Source organism: Lissotriton vulgaris, chromosome 5 (genome assembly GCF_964263255.1).
Source record: "Lissotriton vulgaris chromosome 5, aLisVul1.2, whole genome shotgun sequence".
Taxonomy (NCBI): domain Eukaryota; kingdom Metazoa; phylum Chordata; class Amphibia; order Caudata; family Salamandridae; genus Lissotriton; species Lissotriton vulgaris.
The window spans coordinates 65,188,599-65,206,154 of record NC_141693.1 but is presented as its reverse complement, the minus strand read 5'-3'; the positions used below and the strand labels follow the sequence as shown (position 1 = coordinate 65,206,154).

General features: G+C 49.2%; 1 pseudogene across 1 annotated transcript in view; it reads left to right on the top strand.

Moving 5' to 3' along the window:
• Positions 1-17,556, top strand: part of LOC147710182 (E3 ubiquitin-protein ligase TRIM39-like) — an 81,757-nt pseudogene that overhangs the window by 53,397 nt on the left and 10,804 nt on the right. Inside the window, exon 5 of the transcript XR_015295854.1 lies at positions 7,478-7,530. The product of XR_015295854.1 is annotated as an E3 ubiquitin-protein ligase TRIM39-like (transcript). The remainder of the gene's footprint in view (positions 1-7,477; positions 7,531-17,556) is intronic.

The window sequence follows — 17,556 nt, the reverse complement described above, 5'->3', positions numbered from 1 at the left end:
CTGCCATTACCCGTGCCCTGCATTTGGCCTCGTCAGTGCACCTGACCCCGGCCCGCCAGGGATGCGTGACTGAGCGGGTCTGGACCCGTCCCCGGCTGTGGGCGGAGTCCTGCCCCTCGCCCGCAGAGTGCCCTCTAAACTGCAGTCTGTAGTCAAAGCAGTGTGCAGAACCATGCCTGGAACACCTGTAACTACAACAGTATTCAGGTCGTGCAGCCCGGACCCCCGCCCGCTAGAGCCCCCGCCCGCCCCGACCCCCGCCTGCCCGCCCCGACCGCCGCCTGCCGGGAGCCTTACCTCAGCCGCCGCTACTCATTTCACCGCTTACCACTCCTTCCGCCTGTCCGCCGGTCCTCACCACTCCTCCCCCGCGCCATGTCCACCGCTCTTCCTCACGTTCATGGACGCCGCTCCTCAACGCGCTCCTGAAGTCAGCAGGTCGCGGCCGGCGCTACTTCGAAGGGACTACTTTATTTTTTTATGTTCATTTTTTAAATAACGCATATTTTTATACTTTATATAGCCTATGTCCATCTGCACACCCTGACGATTACAATGATGTATCGGGTGTGTGGATTGGCGCTGTGGTTCCCGAGTTTACCCGCCTCAAAGGTGCAAAGTTCTTCCTTTATAATAGTAGTATAGATAAAAAGATGTGATTAAAAAAACTCTATAAGCCTGTACCCTGTCATGGTCCAGGTGTTGTGTTGCAGTCCTTTCAGCAGCAGGGCAGTCCTTCCAGCAGCAGGGCAGTCCTTGCAGCAGCAGGGCAGTCCTTCCCGCAGCAGGGCAGTCCTTCCAGCAGCAGGGCAATCCTTCCAGCAGCAGGGCAGTCCTTGCAGCAGCAGGGCAGTCCTTGCAGCAGCGGGGCAGTCCTTGCAGCAGCAGGGCAGTCCTTGCAGCAGCAGGGCAGTCCTTCCAGCAGCAGGGCATTCCTTTCAGCAGCAGGGCAGTCCTTCCAGCAGCGGGGCAGTCCCTCCAGCAGCAGGGCAGTCCTTGCAGCAGCAGGGCAGTCCTTTCAGCAGCAGGGCAGTCCTTCCAGCAGCAGGGCAGTCCTTGCAGCAGCAGGGCAGTCCTTGCAGCAGCAGGGCAGTCCTTGCAGCAGCATGGCAGTCCTTCCAGCAGCATGGCAGTCCTTCCAGCAGCATGGCAGTCCTTCCAGCAGCAGGGCAGTCCTTCCAGCAGCGGGGCAGTCCTTCCAGCAGCGGGGCAGTCCTTCCAGCAGCGGGGCAGTCCTTCCAGCAGCGGGGCAGTCCTTGCAGCAGCATGGCAGTCCTCCCAGCAGCAGGGCAGTCCTCCCAGCAGCATGGCAGTCCTTCCAGCAGCAGGGTAGTCCTTGCTGCAGCAGGGCAGTCCTCCCAGCAGCGGGGCAGTCCTTCCAGCAGCAGGGCAGTCCTTGCAGCAGCAGGGCAGTCCTTCTTCTGAATCTTCCACATGTCCAGGAGTGTTCTGATGAAATGTTCTGAAGGTCCTCATTTCATACTGGTGCCAGCTTTTTGTGGGGAAATTCTCCAACCAACCCCAAAACTGGTTCTGGTCAGTTCTTCCCCATCCCCTGTCTCTAAACTGTCCAGGGTGACAAAGGCAAGGCCAGGCCTGATGTCAGTTTCCTTGTGTGAATCTTTAGAAGTGTAATTAGGGTGGGGTCCAGCTTCTCCCAGCCATCCTATCAGGAAGGCCCTTCCCCCTTACATCCTTTGCTCAGTGTCTGGAAGGGTGTACACCAACGCCAATATGTTTTAAGGGAGAATCACTGGGATCTGCGAGGCTTTGACTGCAGCATTCATTGCAGCCCACATTTGACCCATTAAAGGTCATCTGATGGATGCATTGTAGGTGTAAATAACCCCAGACTGAGATTGAATAAAGGGCTTTGGATGCACATCCTCCTGCACGTGGGGGCTTCCAGAGCACAGTGGGTTCTTATTTAACACATCTCGTTCTCACAACTGTACACAGAAGAAGGAGTCAAGACGGTAATATTATCTATACTACTATTATAAAGAGAGAACTTGCACCTTTTGGCCAAGTAAACTCGGGAACCACAGCGCCAATCTACACACCCGATACATCTATGAAAATGTCAGGGTGTGTAGATGGACATAGGAGACATTAAATTTAAAAAAAACGCAAATTAAAAAAATAATAAAACAAAGTAGTCCCCTAAAACAAGCGCCGGCCGCGACGTAGCGCTGATCGCAACCGACACGTAACGTAATGACAGTGCTTAATTGACAGGGCAGGGTCTACACTCTGGCTGACACAGACTATCGCTCGCACATCACATTTTAATTTTAAATACCTAAAGTTTGTGCAACCTGCGTGCTTTAATTTTCTCCCGATCTGAGCTGAGCCCCCACTCCCCCTCCCCCGAAAGAGATTCCTGTATTACCATTTACCTCCTGATCTAAATAAATGTTACATTTGTTGAGGGCGGCGTGCGCATTGCGCTACCGCCTCGCCGGCCGATGGCCCTGCCTTAGAGGTTCCGTGTTGCCAGTGCCTGCCCTGGCCTGAGTTCCACTAACTTGCCTGTAGGTGGGTGGGCGGGCCGAGATTTGGGCTGGATTTGGTCAGGATGGTGTAGGGGCTGTGCGGCTACGGCAACGTGCGCAGATTTTTTTTTCTCCACGTTGTCAGTACCACGCCCCAGCAAAACCACCGCAGCGCGCGCAGCACCACCTAACCTGCCACCGCCGGGGTACTAATGGAGGCCTGCAGCCCGCCAGTTGGATGCCTTGATCGCGGCCGCTACCGCCAGATCCAACCCAACAGAACCGAGCGTATGTGAAGCTTCACTGTGCAACAGTGGGCCTACTGCTGAGTTTGTTATTCTAATGTGGGAGTGGCGCATGGTCCGTGCCCATTTGCTGAGCGAGAGACTCACTCGTCTGAGCAGTCAAGTCTGAGGACACAGGCGGGCGGCAGCTGGCCCATAAACTGAACAGTACAGTGACAAGCCTCTCACGTAAGTGACCGTGTCACTGTGAGACTTAGAGCCAGGTGAGTGCAAATCCACACATTGAATCGTTTTTTAGTGGCAGCGCGGCGATCAGCTGCCTGCAGGCCGGGTCTGGACTGGGCCCTCTTTTCCAGTTTTATATGCTTCGTGTAAAACAGAAGGAAGTTCACACCAGTAAGTGGAGTCGGCTGCACTGTTTGTTATTTTGGAATATTTATTATTATTCCAGGCATCCGGTGCACTCCACAGCTAAATTTAATAAATGGCTGCTCCAACTTACATTTAACATTTTCTCAGCCTAACAAATAGCGCTTCTAGCACCCTTGGTGGTCCGAGTGGGCATAATTTGCCGGTGATGTCTCTAAAAATTACTTTGCTACTCTGTCGGCCCACAAGCTGCTGCACCAGCCCCGGGACATCCCGTTTTCGGCAGACCGTTACTGTTCCAGCCCGTCTGTTCTGTCTGCCACAGGTCGAGCTGAGCCCAACTCACCACAGACAGTTCACACAAGTCATCACCACTCCTGACATGATGGAGAAGGACCCTCTTGTCCTGCCAGCCCTGACAGTCTCAAGGCAGGTCAGCTGCGTGGCACCCAAAATAGAAGCACAGCACTACAATGCCAGGTTACTTCGGGACTCACTTTGAATCTTCACTGTAGTTCTTGAAAAGCAACGTGAATATAATTTGATTCCTTAAAATGATTGCGGTTATTGTAACACCAAGGTTTGTTCCACGGCATATTTCGGGAAGTGATGGCTATGTTATGCGGAAGGAAAGCAACCAGACAAGGTATTTGACAGCCCTGCTGCTTCTGTCATGCTTAGCATATTTCATAGTGCACTAATCAACCAAGAGGGTATCCAGGCACTTGGACAAGTATGTAGATGAGTGGCCCCAATTGCTTATGTGTCTTAAGCTTCTTGTGGAACTTAAGGAATGAGGAAGTGGCTCTGATGTGTTGAGGCTTGAGGAGTGGAGCGATAAAGGAAGTTGGTGGGGCCACAGATTGAAGTGGGCAGGGCCGGGGAAGTGGGTGTGTCCTCCCAAAAAATTAGAGCACCTGCACTTAATATTTTACAAATTAAGCACTGCGTAATGACGATATGCGGGGAGGAGCGGTGACTTGCGGCGAGGAGTGGACTTGCGGCGAGGAGTGGCGGAAAGGCAAATGCAGGCGGGCGGGAGGCTCAAGGCGGTAGGCGGTAGGCGGTAGGCGGTATGGCCAATGTCCGGGCGGCGGGCGGGAGGCGGGAGGCTGAAGGCTCAAGGCGGGAGGCGGCATGGCCAATGTCGGGGCGGGAGGGATGCGGTCTGGTCGATGTCGGAGGGGGGGTGCACAGAGGCTTAAAATGCTGCCCCCAGCCCCCTTCTGCCCCGGGCAAAGCCGGGGCGGGCTGCTAGTATATCTATACTACTATTATAAAGAGAGAACTCTCACCTTTGAGCCAGGTAAACTCGGGAACCACAGTGCCAATCTACACACCCGATACACCGTTGAAATCGGCAGGGTGTGTAGATGGTCATAGGCGTTAAAATTTAAAAAAAAAACCTTATATAAAAAGTTAATTTGAAAAAAAAAGTAGTTCTCCAAAGTAGCGCCGGCCGCGACGTGCGTCGTCAGGAGCAGGGGAGGAGCGGCGGACATGGCGCGCGGGGGAGGAGCGGTAACGTGCAAGGCGCTTGAGATAATTAGACTGGCACATTTTGCCACGATCTTGCCTCGCTAATGCGTCCTTCCATCCAGCTAATAGTGCAGAATGGGCAGTGCTCCTACTCCGTAGGGTGAAAATGAAATCCATTCACCTCGAGTTCCATGAAAATCTACCAGTTATGTGCAATGTGCCCACTAGATGGCAGTAAACGACTGGTTAAATGTGCCAGTACGAAACAAGCTACAAGAGAAGAATGTTTTTCGTGGTACATCATTAACGTGAGCTGAAACCAATTAATGACAGTGATTCCATGCATCTGCTTAAAGACACATTAAGCAACACCATTTTTTCTGAAACTTGCCAGCGCTATAACTCATAGCAAGAAGTCCATTTACCGGTGCATTCGAAGGATTACAGCGAGAAGGGAATGCCTGTTAGAACCTCATTTTCAAGTGGGCCGTTATTTGGAATGCAATATTCCACCCGGTAAATACGATACTGTTTGGTGCGGTATTTAACAGGTGTGGAATTACCGTCAAATTCTAAGTTCAGCACCTCGCAATGTGGGATAACATGAGAATGAGGCACAGCAGTGACATGTTGGCATTCTATCCCTTCATATGGGTTTAACACAATGACATCTAAACATGGAGGAGTACACAAAGAAAGTGTAATCTATACCACTATTATAAAGAGAGAACTCTCACCTTTGAGCCAGGTAAACTCGGGAACCACAGCGCCAATCTACACACCCGATACACCGTTGAAATTGGCAGGGTGTGTAGATGGTCATAGGCGTTAAAATTTAAAAAAAAAACCTTATATAAAAAGTTAATTTAAAAAAAAAAATAGTTCCCCAAAGTAGCGCCGGCCGCGACGTACGTCGTCACGTCAGGAGCAGGGGAGGAGCAGCGTCCCAGGAGCGGCGGACATGGCGCGCGGGGGAGGAGCAGTAACGTGAGGCCAGCGGCGGAGCAGAGAGGCGGACATGGCGCGGGGGAGGAGCGGCGGCGGACAGGTGGTGAGTACCAGAGCGGCGGAGCTGGACCGGCGGTGAGGAGCAGAGGCTGAGGTAGGGAGCCGGGGTCGGGGCGGGCGGAGGCACGGGCTGCTGAGCACTGACACAGGGCAGGCGGGGGTAGGGGAAGCCAGCATTTCAGGCTTGCGTGCACTCCCGCCCCGGCCCCCGCCCGCCACAACATTGTTCGGGACACAGACAATGTCGTGGCGGGCGGGGGCCAGGGCGGGAGAGCACGCAAGCCTGAAATGCTGCCCGCAGCCCTCTTCTGCCCCGGGCAACGCCGGGGCGGGCTGCTAGTCAATAATAAAATGAATGCCCATGCTGACCCTATGGAACCCCCATAGGATAAATCACAGATAGATCCTATGGATGCCACAGACAAGTTCAGCCAAAGATGAAGGAAGAATCCTAAGAAGAAACAGTGCCTCGAGGTTGCAGCGTATAGTGACATGAACTCGCCTCTCTCCAGAGGTAGTATGGGGCACTAATCCCATTAAAAGTTCTAGAACAGGGAAGACGGGCTCTACAGTGGCCGGGATTGTGTGTTTATTGATCCAAGGTTCTAGAGCAGCGATGAAGGGGTTTAAAGTTGTAGGTATTGCGTGCTAACCCCAGCAAGGTTCTAGAGCTTAGATTATGGTGATTACACTTGCAGGGATTATGTGCCTGTCTCACTCTGTAGTGAGGGTATGTGGGCAGAGAACTGTGGGCAGAGATCTCTGGGCAGAGATCTCCCAAAGTACTGGAGCTTTTACGCATTCATCATTGCTGATAACAATATTTCCATTACCCACTGTGTGTAGCGTAACAACCTGAGAAGGATGAAAGGGTGAGTGCTGGATTTCACAGGTATGTCTTACAGGTCAGACAGATGCTGGCAGTGAGCACTTACCTCACTGAGCTATCTTGTAAACTTGAGGATATATTTTTAGAGGAGTTTGTGCTCTAAAGTTCTTTCTGTATTGGTCTCTTTACCAGTCCATTGCCTAAGCATTAAAAATGTATAAACTCTGAATATTAGTGACCATTCACCTTTTCCTACCCATCACGAGCACACGGATTCTTCTCTCGTTCCTTGAGTAACCTTTGTACCTTCTTTTTGTCTAAATTAACTTTTGATCTAGTTCAATTATATAAAATTAAATATACTGGACTTAAACAATTCTTTGACGCTTTCGTGTTTTACATTGACTGTACGTTTTGAAAAATTCTATCTTAGATAGCAGGGTATGTTGTTGTGTTCATTGTTGGTATGTCTTACCAGTGTTTGACTTAATTAAGCAACACACACATGATAAATTATAAATGACTCTTCTCTAAAGCAGTCACGGACCACTTGTTCATTACCTGATTGGCTATATGTTCCGAACTAATGTGGCATCTGAATTTATGGTGTTTTCGGAGCACACGTAACCCCTCCAGCCATGCGTGCATTATTGGGGCCAATCTCCGGCTGTGTGTACTTTATATACACAAAACTCCACCAGAAGCAGATGTAACCTGTTAGTCAGCCCCCCCCCTCTCACTGAGCTGACCACCGCTCATAGACGACCCAATCTGAAGCACTCAGTGGACTCACATGAAGCACACTGGTCTCACTGAGCTATCTGCCTTAGAACACCCACATCCTGGCATAAGATATTAAAGGTACTTTTGGATATCATTAGAGCTTCGACTGTGGCGTATGAACAGTAACTCACACTGAGCTCTAGTCCGCAGGCGCTGCTCTTTATATTGAATCTTATTTCAAATACAGGTCTTATGTGATGTTCATCCTCTGTTCCTGTAGCCGTCATTTCTCTTTAATACAAAGATGATGTGTGTGTTATTCATTACAGGTGTAATAATGTGAAGATTCAGTGCCCAGAGATGGTGGTGACGAGTTATAAAGGTAAATATCATTGACGATTAGCTCTGTATGTTATGGTTCATGAAAATGATGTGGTATGGTATGGTTTTGTGTGGTATGGTATAGAATGTTATGTTCGTATGGTATGGGTTAGGAAGGGAGGAGATTGTGTATGGTATGGTATTGTATGGTTTGGAACGTTATGATTGGATGGGATGGTGTGGTGTGGTGTGCTATGGGTTGGTATCATGGTGTAATATGGTATGATGGGATAGTGTGGTGTGGATTGGTGTGGTGTGCTATGGAACGGTATGGCATGGAATGTTATGGTGGTATGGTATGGGGTAGGAAGGGATTAGATGCGATTGGATGGTGTGGATTGGAGTTTTATGGAATGTTATGTTATGGCCGTATGGTATGGAACGTTATAATGGGATGGTGTGATGTGATCTTGGGTGGGATCATAGTATAATATGGGATGGCATGGAATTGCACCTCAGAATTTGGCATGTACTGCATAACTCATTCTGTGTTCCAGAGTTCTAGCTCCAACAGTGACCTAACACTTGCTTCTGCAAAGACCCAGCACATACTGACCCAGGGCATGCACCTACACTGACCTAGTACATGCATCTACACTGACCTAACACATGCACCTACACTGACCTACAGCACATGCACCTACACTGATCTAACGTATGCACCTATAGTGACGTAGTGTATGAACCTACACTGACCTAGCACATGCACCCACGCTGGCCTAGCGCATATATCTACTCTGATGTAGTGCATCCATCTACAATGCAGTGTAGTGTATGACTAGAACTGTATACCTTGGAGTAGATCTGTCATTCTGTACCATCAAATGGAGTGTACTGACTGGTACTGTATACCTTCGAGTAGCTCTCTTGTTCTGTATCATATAATATAGAGTACTAACTAGTACAGTATGTCTTGGATAAATCCTGTTTTCTGTACCATCTAATGCACTGTACTGGCTAGTACTGTATACCTTGGAGTAGTTTGCCATCTTATGTGGATTACTAGCTTCTACTCTATGCCTTTGGGGTAGCTCTGTCACTCTTCACCATCTAATGCAGTGTTCTGACTAGTACTGTATACCTTCTAATAACTCTGTACCATGTAATGCAGTGTACTGACTAGTACTGTATACTTTCTAATAACTCTCTCGCTCTGTCCCATGTAACGCAGTGTACTGACTAGCACTGTATACCTTCTAATAACTCTGTACCATGTAATGGAGTGTACTGACTAGTACTGTATACTTGCTAATAACTCTCTCGCTCTGTCCCATGTAACGCAGTGTACTGACTAGCACTGTATACCTTCTAATAACTCTGTACCATGTAATGCAGTGTACTGATTAGTACTGTATACTTTCTAATAACTCTCTCGCTCTATCCCATGTAACGCAGTGTACTGACTAGCACTGTATACCTTCTAATAACTCCCTTACTCTGTACCATCTAACGCAGTGTACTGACTAGTACTGTATACCTCTAGTAGCTTTCCTTCCTTGCAGCATCCATTGCGGTGTACTGATTACTACTGTATACTTTTGAAGTATTTGAAGTAGCTTTGTCACTCTGTACTGACTAGTAAAGATCACCTTCTAGCACCTCTGAGATGCACCCCAGCTGGAGAACATTTGCCCCAAGATTTCTCATCCTTTTCTACCTGAAGGACAGCTGTCGAAGCCTGATTTATTTTTGAGAAGCAGCTTCACCACTTGTGAGCCTTTTCTTTCCTCCTAGTTCTTGCTTCTGCACTAACTTTGCTGCTTTGACTCTTATTTTCCAGCAGTGGGGAAACTTCCAGTAGTAAGGTTGGATCTAATTGTAATAAGGGTTTGCTTATCATGTCACTATTTATTCGACTGGTGTCCTTTTTAGGTCTCGCGACCTATTTATGCGCGCAAGCGCATTGAGCGGAGCGAGAATTCAAGTGCTCAAAATCCTCGTGAATCGACGGGCTTTTTGCTGCGGTTTTCTTCGAGTTCACGTGGCCACAGGCACGCGCTTTTGGGCCATAAACTTGCACTTCTCCTCCCCAGCCAGCTTCCCCCAGGCCGTAGCAGCACTCCTCCCACACCTTTGAAGTGAAGCTTAGCTTCACTTCAAAAGCCCCTGCTGCTCCACACCGTGTCGCATTTCTCCTCCCCCTTCTCTGCCTTCCCTCCGTCTTGTTTTTTTTTGCTGTTTGCATTTAACTGGCTCTACATGCCGAGCTGTGACCGCAATCTTTTACCCAGAGTAGATGCTATGCAGGAATGTCAGTAGAGTGGTTATTCTAATCGAAGCACAAAGTTACCTTTTGTAGAACCTTCAGTACCGTCTCACTGTTTTTGTGCTCACTGTACTCTGATATAGCAGAAATTTGCTGTGTTGACCCGAACATTCAAAAGAATAAATATGGATTTTAACTTCTTAGCTGCATAAGTGAGTTTGTTTCAAGCGCTATGCAAAACTTCAAAATCAAACCTTTTACATGTAGTGTGTGTCAAGTGCTCTCTTTTACACAGTGTCACTTGGATGTTCCCTATTCCAAAGACTCATGGTTTTCATGTAAACTTTTATTTTTAATGTGCAGAAAATGTGTAGCTGCACCTAGCATATACATCGGATTACCGTATTCCACAGTGGAGGTGTAGCTGCACCCAGCATGCACATCTGATTACCGTATTCCACAGTGGCGGCATAGCTGCACCTAGCATGCCCATCTGATTACCGTATTCCACAGTGGCGGCGTAGCTGCACCTAGCATGCACATCTGATTACCGTATTCCAAAATGGCGATGTAGCTACACCTAGCATGCACATCTGATTACCGTATTCCAAAATGGCGATGTAGCTACACCTAGCACGCACATCTGATTACCATATTCCAAAATGGCGATGTAGCTACACCTAGCATGCACATCTGATTACCATATTCCACAATGGCCGCATTGTGACTTTTTTTCTGCTCGTGCTTTGCAATGAGGTTATATTGCAACATTATTTTCTAGACAACGATTGAGTGTGATTGGTGCAAGTGTTACAATTTTATTGTCCTCTCATGCAGAAGTAAGAGACATGAACTATATTTTAAGAGGGAGTGTTTTTTCTTAAAACCGAAATATCCTTATAATTACTGAATCAGATCGATTATCTCTTTAGAGAGATGTTTTGCCCCCTGCGGTTCAGACGCAATGGTTGTAATATTTTACTTATTGTATGGTTCAAGGCATAAGGTTTATTTTCACCTCTCATTAGAATGAGTGCCTGAGGTACATGAATCAGAGCAATAGTATATTTTGAATTCATTTTGGATTATTGATTGTTGATTTGTCCCGCCAGAAGCTTTCCACCTATTATTAGCCATTTAGAAAATAAAACAAAAAAAGCGTTGTTTTGTACTGCGATGTGATGTACTGCGGGGTGATGTTCGGGCCAATGGGAAGCAACACAATCACACTGCAAAAGGCTGCGATGTGTTTCTTCACGATCTAATGGACGGGGCGACGTCATAGACGTGGTGTTACAGCGCACGATCAGTGTGACCGCGATGTATCGTCATACATCCTTAAGGAAGCCGCTCCTTGCTCCTACACCAGTTACTTTGTTGTAACATTAATGATTTCGGTATGATAATTAGTTGAGAGTATGTGGGGAGCAAATCGTGGATGGAGTGACAAACATATTGTTAGGATGTGGGGACTTACTCTCAGGTACTAGAGCGACCATGCAGTTCTTTTGCTTGCTGCGTCATCGCACAGCGGCACCAGCCATACCACTCACCATGGGACGCCAGCTTACTCAGCACAACTTACTCCCTCTTGCCGGTCATCACAACAGAGGCTGCAGGGCCTTCATTTTCCGGGCGCCGCCAGCCTCGCTTCTCCTCCCCCACCGCACTTTACTTTTTTGTCTGTCACAGGTGCTGGATGGGGGTCCGCCACCCAGTGGGCTTCTGGGGTGATCTCTTCACTTCACGCAGGCACTTCTGACAGCCCAACTGCTTACTGTTCAGACCGTTGGGCTCATCTCTCACCCGTTGGGTCACTGGGTCGCCTCCAGGTCTGCCACTGCTTCTTGCTATAGGTGGGGGTGCTTTTCGGTGCAGCACACGCCCCCCGCCCAAGCAGCATAACGTGGCTTCCGCCCTCCTGCATACGGGTCCATTCTGACTCAACGCCAATGAAATGTTGTGGGGCCATAGGCCCCCATGAATTAAATGTCACAACAATGACGCAGTATTATAGTAGGTAGAACTGGCCCTGGAAACTTGTGCACGGCCCCTTTTATTAACATGGTTTCCTCAGGAGGTGGAGGCTTCTACCACCATGATTTGTGGTACAGTGTTGGGTGTCCCCTGGGGCAGGGAGATGGAGGTGAGCAATGGTCATGTTCACAGAAGGCCCTGCATAGCGTAAGCTGCTTCTCTGCCTTTGCGCCAGCTTCCATAATACATCAGAGGCAAGTTGTTCCCTTCATTTGCATGGGGCTCCATGCAAATGAGGGGATGCCCCATTAGAATAGTGCCTGCACTATATGTACACCGGCATTACTTGTGTTACAGAAGGCACTGCACAATTGTCTGTGGCCCCTTCTGTAACAGTACAGTGTGATGCATGCCTGAAACAAGCACTGGCGTTGCCAATAGGTTTCGTATTTGGAAAGTTGGAGCTATTGGTTTTGTAAATGACATTTTATATTTATATATTGTTATTGACAATGCCAATAACGATATATAAATATAAAATGTCATTTACAAAACCAATAGCTCCAACTTTCCTACTACGAGACCTATTGGCAACGCCAGTGCTTGTTGATCACTGTGAGTATCTGCCGCCTGAATTCGGTCCAGCTCCTCTCCCAGCGTGTTAACTGATTCTGTTCTGTTAGCGGCTATTTTTTAGGTTTCGCCTCGGCAGCTCCCATGCGCTGACCTAGGAGGGCCTTTAACCATCGGTCTACACTTTTCAAGCGCTGCACTCGGGCTTGTGGCGGCATCCACCTTGCGGGATCGAGCAGCGACGTGCCACAAGCACAAGTGCAGTGCTTGAAAAGTGAAGAATGCGCGAGCACGCAAGCACAACTCCCGGGCTTGTTCTGTTAGTTGCTTTCTCTATAAGCAGAGATTGTGTGTGTATAGATTTACCACAAGGCAGCGTGAGCAAGCGGAGAGCGGCTTGGAAACATGAGGCGGCATACCCAATCACCTCCAGCCTCTGACGGCGTGTTGCTGGGCAACCGAGTACACCGCCTGCACTCCCAGGTGAAACATTTGTACCCTTGCTTGTGTTGTGTGTGAGCATCCGAAGAGTAGCGGTGCTGTCCCACAGCATCCTGACCAAGTATACAATGGCGTTGTACTACTTTGGCAGAGTTTGGGACTATTTTGGAATGTATTTATGAGCGCTTTTCACAAGCGCAACTGTTTATCGTAAAGTCACGTTTCACAACCACTACTGTGCGCCCGCCCACTTTTTGTGCATGCCGCTCTGCATCTTTCCTCCCTCCTCTTGTGCTACGTGTCCCTTCGTCTAATTACCGCCCCCGCTTTTTGCTCCTCTTATGTTGTTCATCCCTTCTGCCATTAGCGTACCTTCCCCTTTCCTGTGGCCGTAGCGGATCTGCCAAACAGGCTTGGTCAGGGAGGCCTTTTCAAGTTGAATACAATATACACGTTCCTCATACCCCGCAGACGCACCAACCAAGATACGAGATGTCCATTAACTTGATTAGGATTCTCTAATTGTGACTGATTGGCATATGCAGCGGTAGTGCTGTGGACTTCAGGCAATATTTATATATGTGATTTTCTTTTTGCTTCCGTCACGGCGCAAGGTATTAAACAGTTATTACGTTCATGTACCAGACGGAGGTCAAGACAAAGAGTCACTGTACATGATGCACAGCTTCTTGTTTATTGTCTCCGTTTCTGGGACACTTTAGCATCCAAGTCGGGAGCTTCTTGACAGGATGGTTGTTCTGAATGGACAGATGACGTGATACTCCCTTAAGTGCGGAAGTCACTTTGCAGCAATTTTCACAGCTTTATTAGTTGCCAAGATAGACGGATTCATTTTACCACACACAAGTGACCCCTGAGTGCCTGCGAAAGTTGGTTTAGGGATCATAATGAAAGACTTGTTCACAAGGGGTAAAGGTTCGAATCCCGGCAGTCCATTCTGTTGATCAATAGCTTTGATTGCAACAATTTGACTACCAGGCATTGGCACCTTTTGCAAGTTATGCAAGCTCTTACTGACCTGTTGCTGTTCACAGATTCGGCTATGGGCAGACTCATAGACATCAATACACCAAAATGGAAGGTGTACCGGAAGCGACATCACACATCCTTTGACCTTAATGACATCACATTAGGGGACGTATATGACTACTACTGACTCCAAGGCATATTGAATAGTGGCACGGCTCATGGTCCTCCATGGTAATTCAGCATCATGTCCAGGGAAACAGTGATGTGGCAGTCTCCAGCTGTGATAATTGAGAACACCAGGAACCTTACCTGACTCTCTGCCATCGGGCAGTGCCGTGAGGGAAACGGCGAGGGCACAACACGACGGGGAGGCAGCAGGAGGCGGTCGAAGACATCGGACCACACTCCCCAGCAACCCCTTGGCCGGCGGCTCTCCGGTGACGCGAGCAGAGCGCCCGGAGGCGCCAGTAAAAGCCTGACCCCCCGGGAGCCCAGAGGGGGAACACCAGGAACCTTACCTGACTCTCTGCCATCGGGCAGTGCCGTGAGGGAAACGGCGAGGGCACAACACGACGGGGAGGCAGCAGGAGGCGGTCGAAGACATCGGACCACACTCCCCAGCAACCCCTTGGCCGGCGGCGCTCCGGTGACGCGAGCAGAGCGCCCGGAGGCGCCAGTAAAAGCCTGACCCCCCGGGAGCCCAGAGGGGGAACACCAGGAACCTTACCTGACTCTCTGCCATCGGGCAGTGCCGTGAGGGAAACGGCGAGGGCACAACACGACGGGGAGGCAGCAGGAGGCGGTCGAAGACATCGGACCACACTCCCCAGCAACCCCTTGGCCGGCGGCGCTCCGGTGACGCGAGCAGAGCGCCCGGAGGCGCCAGTAAAAGCCTGACCCCCCGGGAGCCCAGAGGGGGAACACCAGGAACCTTACCTGACTCTCTGCCATCGGGCAGTGCCGTGAGGGAAACGGCGAGGGCACAACACGACGGGGAGGCAGCAGGAGGCGGTCGAAGACATCGGACCACACTCCCCAGCAACCCCTTGGCCGGCGGCGCTCCGGTGACGCGAGCAGAGCGCCCGGAGGCGCCAGTAAAAGCCTGACCCCCCGGGAGCCCAGAGGGGGAACACCAGGAACCTTACCTGACTCTCTGCCATCGGGCAGTGCCGTGAGGGAAACGGCGAGGGCACAACACGACGGGGAGGCAGCAGGAGGCAGTCGAAGACATCGGACCACACTCCCCAGCAACCCCTTGGCCGGCGGCGCTCCGGTGACGCGAGCAGAGCGCCCGGAGGCGCCAGTAAAAGCCTGACACCCCCTCTCGCCCCGCGAGTCGCGCGCGGGAGCGACCGGGAGAAGCCCGGGACAAGGGCGGGGCCGTCTGTGGCCGTCAGGGGCCAGAAGAGGCCGGGCAGGGCCACCCCCCTTGGCACAAACTGTGAGTACCACTGAAGGACATTACGTGGAAAGTCACTGTTACCCCTTGTATTTTTAACCTGAGTTGTACGGATATTGTCACAGAAATCCCAGAAATGTCTGTCCAAAGTACATTGCCGGATAACTACTTACTGAAAGTGGTGTCTAAAATCAACAGCGATAGGAGGAAGTCACTGGGAAAAAGTACTATTGCAGATCCTCCATTGTTCGTCGATGCAAACAATCATGTAAACCCTGTAAATCTTAATAATACTGTTAACGAGATGGTCGCCCCTGTGGAACTCGATAATAGCACCACTAGTATTAATGTCGAAGCAACCAAGGCTTTAGACCAGTCAATAATGGGGGAGGAAGACCAAGGTAATAATCTCGAGGGGACACCTCAGCAATCTGGGAGGGCCTCCAAATTTATGCGCGCTTGTAGAAAACCAATTCCTAAGCGAGGCAGTCATATCTCTAGAAGGAAAAAAGATACGACCCAAGTGGAACATACTGATGACTTAGTAACCCCGAACCTAGATAAATATGTTTCCCTGAAGCCTGACCAAATTGACTCACTAACGAGTGCAATTCTTAGTAAACTCAGTACGGTGGTAGAGCCATTGTTAACTAAGATAGGAGATCTTCAGGAGGAAGTAGTCAGGTTAAGGGGTTTGGTGGGTAAGCATGCAGACAACCTGGAAAAGTCCTTAGCTGACATTAAAAAGTCAACTGGTCTTGTTACTGCTCCCATTAGGGATAAGGAGCAGTCACAAGCCTCTACCAGTGCCCCTCCCACTATTGCCAGGAAACAATCCTCTAAAGATCAGTCGAAACAACAGAAACCACCACCGATACCGTCACAGGAGGGAGGAAGTTCATCAAATTCATCTAACCATGGGGTCACAGGCAACCCACCGAGTGTTAAAGCATCAGCCCCCTTGCAAGCCCCTACACAAGTATCAGCACCTACGGTGACAGTTCCAACTGATACGATGGGAGGATTTAATGGGGAGCCCACTAGGATCTGTAGACGCCCTGTTGATCTACCACCCGACTGTGTACCTTACGTGGTGGTTTTAACTAACGTCCCTATTCTGACTCAGTCCCCAAGAGAATATGAGACACCTGATTCTCTGAGAAATAAAACCATCTCCTGGCTAAATCATCATTGTGGCTATCCAGTTGGCTATGCCGACCAAATTATCTCCATCAGAAGAGTAAATTGGATAGGTAACACCAAAAAAAATCGGTGGGGGGGACTGCGTGATTATAAACTTTAAGCACCCACAACATGTGGCAACGGTCCTGCTTAGAGCAGCTTCAATTACGCAATCGGAGACTGAAGTAGTTGCTAGGCCGTTGGGCTATTTTTATAACCACCTCGGTGGGCAACCGCCATCTAATCGTAAGGAGAAGGCTCCGAGCAATCCCACCTATCCTCATATGGTAAATAGACCATTGATGCCTAACTTCTTCTTTGGTCCACAACATGGTCCATTCATTCCAACGCTGCATATGGGGAACCCTATGTTCGGGGGGAATGCCCCTTTAATGCATACCCCTAACCCATTTGTACCATTTGGCAACACCCCTCTGTATGATAACGGAATGGTTTACCAGGTCCCTACCCAGAATAGGTTTCAGTCCCTGAGTCACCTAGATCAGAACGATTGACATGAGATTGAACCCCCTAGAGATCTAGAGTTTGAAGCGGCCGTTATGTTAACTAATGAAACGAGTAATGTATGTTTGAACTGTACGTTGAATGGGGAGACACCCTAAACTCTACACCTAACATAGAGCTTTTTAATATAGATAATAACATGTCCATACCTAGTGTGGAACTGTCAAAAGCCAGCAATGATAGAGAGAATATAACTTGTCATATTGCTAGCTGGAATATTGCGGGAATTGTGGCCAAGGAGGACGCCTTAGGCTGGATTGAATTTGTGCATTTGTTTGACATCCTATGTTTTCAGGAAACATGGAGTAAAAAATTCGTTGGCATTGAGGGGTATGTGTCCTATGAGCTCCCAGCACTGCCCTCATCTCATGGTAGAGCTAAAGGCGGTTTGTTGGTGTTAATTTCTGTCAAATTACCAATCCATGTGAAAAAATTTGTTAAAGTGGGGGCGCATTCGCAAATTTTATGGCTTACACAAGAACCCGGCAGAAACATTCTATTGATAAATTTCTACAACAATGTATTTGACAACACTAGACATGTAGTGATTAACGAATTAGATACGGCGGTGAATAATTTCGTGAGGAATTTTAACAATGTATTTGAATTTATTTTTGTGGGGGATTTTAATGTACCTGTGTGCCCATTATCCACCCAGAAAGTTTGTGGTGTGTATAATCGACAGGGGGAAGCTGAAGTCCATTTCCCTCACCACACTTACGGGGAAACTTTGA